This window comes from Polyodon spathula, chromosome 6, assembly GCF_017654505.1.
Source record: "Polyodon spathula isolate WHYD16114869_AA chromosome 6, ASM1765450v1, whole genome shotgun sequence".
Lineage (NCBI taxonomy): Eukaryota > Metazoa > Chordata > Actinopteri > Acipenseriformes > Polyodontidae > Polyodon > Polyodon spathula.
In genome coordinates, this window is record NC_054539.1 from 63,190,689 (window position 1) to 63,198,760 (window position 8,072).

Here is an 8,072-nt window from a genome sequence, read left to right on the forward strand (position 1 = left end):
TCTTAGTGAGCAGTGGTTTCCGCCTTGCTACTCTGCCATGAAACCCATTTTTGCAGATCCCTGGATGTTGTTCTAGGGTTCTTTGTGACTTCCTGGATGATTTTACGCCTTGCTCTTGGAGAGATTTTGGCAGGATGGCCACTCATGGGAAGATTCACTACTGTCCCAAACTTTCTCCATTTTGACAATATGACTCTGATTGTGGTTTGGTGGAGCCCTGAGCCTTAGAAATGGCTTTGTAACCCTTTCCAGACTGATTAGCATCAACAACTTTTTTCCAGAGGTCTTCAGGAATTTCTTTTGATCGTGGCACGATGTGCCTCTAGAACCTGTGTGTTGACAACTTCACTCTGATTTTAAGGGCCAAAGTTAGTCAGATTTATATTGGGCAGGGCTGGCCCAAATCAGGCCTGATTGTTAACCAAAGTATTCAAACAGCTGACCCTAATTATCCCTTTAATTGGGTTGAGTTAACTAGGAGGGCAATAACTTTTTTACACCTGAAGATTGCATGTTTGATTATCTTGCATACCAAACAAATGAAAGAATCACCAAACTTTCGTGTCTTTTTTTCCCTCTATATACTGCTACAACCCACAAAAAAGATCTGACCAAATTCAATGTGAAAAATGTGTAAAAATGCAGAGAATCATTTTTCACTGCACTGCATAATACAAATGGTTTTCTACTGTGAAGATTAAAAAATGTCAGAAACAGCAGGGCCTAAACAAGGGACCAGTTCAATGTTTTCCCTACTATATAGCTCTATGGAATTGAAATCTTGACAGTGATAACTGATAGCTTTAATGATATTAGTCACTACATTTTTACCACAAAACTTTGGCAAATGCTGGGGTGCTACATGAAGGCATTAAGCATGTCCCTGGGTGAATTCTCTGTAATGGTTTAATGACCCATTACTCATTTCAACAATGGAGAAAACTGAAGTATCATATAAGTGCAAAAGGTTTCAGCCCAATGTGCATACATAAATTAAATATGTAAACACAGTGTCAATTGTACTATATGAGGTGTAGTTTGTTTACATTTAACACAAACAGTAATAACCTCAAGGTCAATTACCATAAAGTTCCTAATAATGGCCCACATCCCTATAAAATCCAGTTTGTACCAGAATACCCAAACAAAGCTTATTCTCAGTATCTTGTTTCAAGCATGACAGTTACACACTTTGGACATGTTCACATTACAGAAATAAACATATCAGAAGTAATTGTATCAGTTTTTTCATTTTTATTATTATGGTAAAAATCAAAATCTCACATACAAGGAATGAGCTGGTCTTTTGAGAAATATGAGAAATCAAAAAAAAAAAAAAAAAAAAAAGATCAGTGCTTAATTGTCCAGTAAACCAACATCAAAATGTGATTATTCTTGTCGTACTTTACTTTCACATGTCCATGAATCCTTAATCTAGCTGTCAAATGTAATTTAAAATACATGGCTTGAACATGAAAATCTCCACTGAAAATAAAAAAAAGAATATTTTAAGACATATTTGATTGAATAAAAGTTATATTTTTCCATTCAGATCAACATTTTCCTTGCTAGAGAAGAGTAATCCTCCTCAGAGAGAAACAGGGATCTGCCAGCTGAAGAGTATTCGGGCATTTTAAATGTAAATGTGAACTTACAAGAGACTAGATCAATGGTTTATCACAGGCTTTTCACCTCTTGATGTGAAGGTCATGGGTGAAATGAGTGGTTGTGGGCTGAACAGTAGTCTTACCCCCCACACACATATACACACTATCTGGTGCAATTTTGACCAATTGCCAGGAGAAGCCGAGGACTGAATCGAATTAAGTGACGGCTGTTTAGGTCAGTATTAAGGTGTACTAATGGATCTTTGTGAGCCACAGCCAAGGTTCTTCAACAGTCATGAGAAGTCATTTAAATGTACACAATAATACTGCAATGTTCACCATTAGCATTGCAAATGGTTACATTTTCATTAGTTTATTTTATGCTATGGCATGTAAAGTTAGTTATCAGAGGTTGTTTTTTTTTTCATTGTGACATACTGCAACACCGTCTTACATATCGTCCATATATTACCATGGCTTATATCAAATGGCTTTAATTATGCCTTACCATACCAATCTTTCATGATAGCATTACTGCATTTTCCATGCCTTCATCATGATAAACTGTTATAAAGTATATTTCCTTATTATTTTGGTAAATGGAGGATACAGCAGCTTCAACACATTTGTGAAGAAGTCTGTGTCAGTCAATACACAGGCTTAGACCTCCTAACTAAAACACCTGACCTACAGTTAGTCAACAATGAAACCCCCCTGAAAGGCATTTGAGCATACTGCATATCAGAAGTGATTACTTCATGAAAACATATGAACATATACACACACACACACACACACACACACACACACACACACACACACACACACACACACACTCACACACACACACACACACACACACACACACACACACACACATATATATATATATATATATATATATATATATATATATATATATATATATATATATATAGAATCCCAGTATATCCAGAACAAGAATTCCATTGTGGTTGGAGTGGGTGTAAACCTCTATGGAATGATAATATTTTCTCCAGCTGTTTGCAGCTGTCATGTTTTACCTGTTCATGGTTAAAAAAGACTGTACAGAATTGTTATGACATGGAACCCAAGTCAGTTGGGCATTTGACACCATGTGTAGTGCATTTTAAACCTAGATAATTTATAATTGTTGGATTTATTTATTTATTTTTACCCTGCTTACCTATTTAGTTTAATTTAAGGTTTTGAAACAGGTGGTATTATTTCTATTCAAAAAGATTATTACATTACAGCATTTGGTATGATTGCAAACTGCAATTTCAGCTTTATTACCTGACCTTATTCATGTTGTAATGACCCTTTGCTTCAAGCTTCCAATAAATAGCTTGTCCCTGCATCTACTTTTGGCTTGAACAAATCTGAATTTATGATGCTCTTGTTTATTGACAAGTAGCAGATTTTGAAATTAGACAGTTTAAATTAAATTATATTTTAAAGGTTTATCTTTTTCCATTTCATTCCTCTCCTTGTGCCATAAGGACTTGTAACGGCAGAACACACAGTTATTACCAGATATTCTCACAGTACTATGGCTTCAAAGTATAGTATAGTAACCACAGTTCAAATAATAACAGTACATTCAGTTTTTAATATTGTGTAAAGACAACATGAAATGTTTACATACTGATTACATTATGTAACTGTGAAATGTTTACTTAACTGGGACATCGAAGGCTGGCAACAGAGCAGTTCGGTTAGTGTTAAGCCTTTACCCACTATAAGAAAACAAAAGTTTCAATGAAAACAACGACCGTAACGTTACACACTTTATTACTGTAAAATTAGATTTTATGAGTTTCTTATAAACCAGTGGCATGCTTTAAAACTAACTGAATTGAACATTTTGTATAATTTATTTTAAGAATAAGAACACTATCTTGTTGTAAAGTGGTCCAATTATTGCATTTTTTTTTTTCATTCATGATGCTATTTGGGACAATGCTATATTATTAAACAAATATGTAGTTGAGGTGTAAAATGGAAAACAATGTCTCTGAAATGGATATAATGTCCAAGAGCAATGCTGTCCTCTGGAGGACACTGCAGTATGTCATTTTCTACCATATCCAGTCTATACTTAATGTATTTAATATACTATTTCATGTATTATGCACTTTCCACTGTATTTAGTGTAATGTTTCATGTATTATGCTATTATCTTGTATTATGTACATTCCAATGTATTTAATGTATTATGCATTTTTTTCTGTTTACTGTATCTTGTATTATGCATTTCTCTGTATTTGAAGCATTATTGATTTTCTTGTATTTACTGCATCTCGTAAAGTGCTTTGTAATAGTGTTCCACTATGAAAGGCGCTATATAAAATAAAGATTGATTGATTGATGTTATATGAGAACATTTAAAAGCAGCCTTTCCTCCACATAACTTGCAGAAGGGGGGTTTGATCTGGAGGCCGTACTTCACAGCTTCTAAATCTGTGTTTTTGGAGTGGAGATATTGCTATAGGGTGATAGATGTATTTATTACAACTTTGTTTAGAATTTTTTTTTTTTTACATTATTTTCTCCCCTATTTCCCTTCACTGCAGCAATTTCCCACACAGCTCAGGATACCTAAAGGTTCAAGGGGTGCACTCCGATCCCATTACCAAGCCAGCGCCCTCTTTTACACCCAGGAGCTCAAAGGCAGATGGCAGCGAGCTACCGACCTCTGGAGGACAAAGTCCAGCCCTGCAGGTGTCTGCTTTTGAGGTCACGGCGCTTGGCCAGCAGTGCTTGTTGTAGTGCAATGAGAATAAACAGTCCCTGCCAGTTTTTCCTCCTTAACCTACGGTAGCGCCAGAGGCAATGCGATGCTTCCATTGGAATCTTCAGCGAATGCCGATGGTTTTGCATAGCCAAGACGCTAACCTGCACTGTATGACTCACCCGTATGACTCACCCAGCACACCACACGGTTGTGCTTTTTACCAGATGAGCCACTCTGGGACCGTGTTTATAAAAATAATTACAAGTCTTGAGTATGTCAGACATTTGAGCCAAAGCTATAAATATGTACCCTTGCTATGAATGGTTGCTATGTATATGTAGTGTTGCTACTTGGTTGCTATGAATGTACCGTTAAGGTTTTCTAAAGTTTGAACTGTACTAATGTCACGTGATAGTATTTTAACAAATCACAAAACAGATTTTAAAACCATAGTCTAACAATTGCCACTGTTAATGAAAGATTTTATATAGAACCCTTTGGTTCACATGAATCTTTTACGCAGAGCCTCCTGTTGTTCATGGCAACCTTTTTTTTAAAAAAAAGAGTGGAAATGCTGAATATAGTTGTTGATTTAGAAGTTGCAATTGAAAAATAATTCTTCAATAACAAAAACAATGTGTGTATTAACAGTTGGTTATATGAAGTTGTTTCATATTTGGAATCATCACTATGAACAATTATTATAATGAAGTTGTTCTGTTTCGCAAATTTATTCATTTTATAAATACTGATAATACAGCTGTGACCTTTCAGAAATGAAAGGTTCAATTAAAATCACCCTGTTTGTGAAACAAAATGAAAACAACATTGAAAATAAAAGTGACAAACTACCGGATATTAAAAGTGATGGCTAGCACTGACATAGTGACTTAATAATAATTCCAAAATTAGAAGGATAACTTAATCACTGGACCCAGCAATTAAACGGATCTGCTTGCGACATCATATTGGTACATAGTTATCATTTTAAAGTATGTTCAAAAACATGAAGGACAACCAGAAAGCGAGAAGATGGGAAGAAAAGTGTATGAAACGGAATAGTCCTGGAATGCATGCTAGATGTGTACATGAACTAAAATTGGTCAATATGATTTGGGGATTTGTGAATTCTCAAAGGTGAAACCAAACCTGTTGACATCAGAGCTTGATTGGAAGCCTCTTATACAGTAAAGTGAAATGTTCAGATCTTAGGGAAACTGAAATATACAACCTTGTAATCTTTTGAGTAGGCAGTCATTTAATCCATTTTGTTGGTAGTGTTGTGGATACATCGTTTCTTTGCTCAGATGTGTTGTTGTTCTGGAATGTCCCACTGCTAATACTGTTCTCTTGGGCTGCTTCGTAAACCAAGAATGTTTCAGCGCATAGTTTAAGTTATCAGACATCAGACTGAAACCCCCCAGGTCTCAGATGTTTATACTAGCAGCTACTTATTTTACTGGCAAACAAAGTAATAATCGTTAAAATAAGAACACAGGTTTTTTTTTTTTTTTATTTACTCTACTTTTTCTCTACACCCACATTCACACAGGCACTGCCCAATGGTCCTCATCCCAATATCAAAATAGAAGTTACCACTGTATATCTTATGATAGAGTGTCTAAAGTAATGGGTGAACATTTACTAAAACCTAATGTCCATTGTCTATATCCAATGTTTTTACAGCCTGCTAAAAACCCAAATTCCAGAAAACTGAACTGAACCTGGTAGGGTATGGTACTCCCTGGATCATTTGTCTTTTAGAAGAGCGTTATACTAAAGGGTAAAACTGTTTAACAACCTGCTCTCAGCCCCCCTCCCTTCCCATTAATTCATAACACAGAACTCATGCTACTTGAGAAGGCAGTAGTGTTAAGAAGCGCCATTACAGAATGTTGATATTTGCTAACATGTCTCATCTGACAAGTAATTGTTTTATAATCAATTCCTATAATAGGGTAAGTGGGGAATATTCATATCAGCGCTCCTTTAATATGTTTTGTAATGCAACTGGAATATGTTAAACAGCTTAAGTCTGGCTGCCACCACTGCGTTCCATATAAAAGTCATTATTGGATTGTCGGGGCATTGCCATTACACAGGTACTCTCTTCATCCTCTGCAAAATATTAATACACAATATGTGGGATTGATTTTTCTGTTTCAGGATACCAGACTAAAATAAATATAGCATTTTAAATACTGCCATATTTATCATTTATTGAGGCTAAGTGTAATAAGTACTGGGAGGCCACAGAAAGCACTAGAAAACTAGGAGATATGTGGACAATACACTTTTTTATTGGAAGTATGTATTTTCATTATAAAGAGCTGTGCATTATACTGTATAGTAATATGAGCAAGGTTTAAGTTATTCCAAAGTAAAATGTTAATGAACACATAAAAATGTACTTGTGACTTGTGTTGTATTACATTGTACCATAATTGGCAAACCCCAGTATATTCAAAATACAGTAAGAATCAACAATGTCAATTTTTGTTTACTTAGTATAGTATGAAGTTGTAATGTAATCTATTTGTGGCCTAATTTATGAAAGGGTGCTAAAGCTTATGGTGCGCAATAACTGCAATCATTGTATTCATTCATGATTTCCGTATTTACTATTGCAATTGTATTCATTATCGCGTGTGATACTTGGCTTATTATGGTGTGCACTAAATGTAGTGCTTCACTCTATGGTAATCATAATAAATATGTGATTGTTATTGTAATGCATGGTGATTTATTTAAATGAGTATCCAGCTCAGAATAATGAGATGAGCTATTCACATGGTATTTACTAAAAGGACGTTCATTTTGGTGCGCACATTAAAGTGATAATTTATTAGCGCGTATGGAAGACAGGCTATAACCAATAATAGACGCGTTGTTTAAACTGCTTTTTCTGGCCTGAAAAACTAGTGATGTGCAGTTCGATTCTTTTTACTGACTTGTTTAGTTGGGTTCATTCAGTTTAGTGAATCAATTCAACGCAATTGTTTGCTTGATTCACTGATTCACTGATGCAAAATAAATACATCTTGCTGAATTACTTGGTTATGAAAATTAGTTTGAACGGAAAAATCTGGCAGCAGGGGACATTTCAGTTAAAACTGTTCACTTGGTGGGCCGCACCGAAAAAATAAATAAATAAATAAATAAAATAAATAAATAATATATATATATATATATATATATATATATATATATATATATATATATATATATATATATATATATATATATATATATATATATATATATATATATATATATATATACATGAAAATGTCTATATAAAATTGTATATACTCAAATATGCTACTTTACACAAACACATTACCCCCACCTTACTTAACATATTTTATAGTTTAGAAATAGCCAGATATAAGCTAGAAGCAGCTTCCCTAGAACACTGACAAAAAATTTGTATCACAAATATAACATAATGGAGGAACTAGAAGGGCATTTTACTTAAATGGAAATCTCAGCATCACAGTAAAAAATATCACAGTAAAAAAATTAAAATTAAAATAAGATGTCAGAGTATATAATGCTCAGTCTCAATATTTAACTTAAATTCCAAAATATAATGTCACTCATACAATGCAGACTGCACATGTTGAATACACATATTATCTTAAAGAGGTGGGTTGCTTTAAAGAAGAATTCCAAAAGAATAAAGTAAACTAATGGAAACATACGGCCTTGCAGGTCGTATGTTTGAC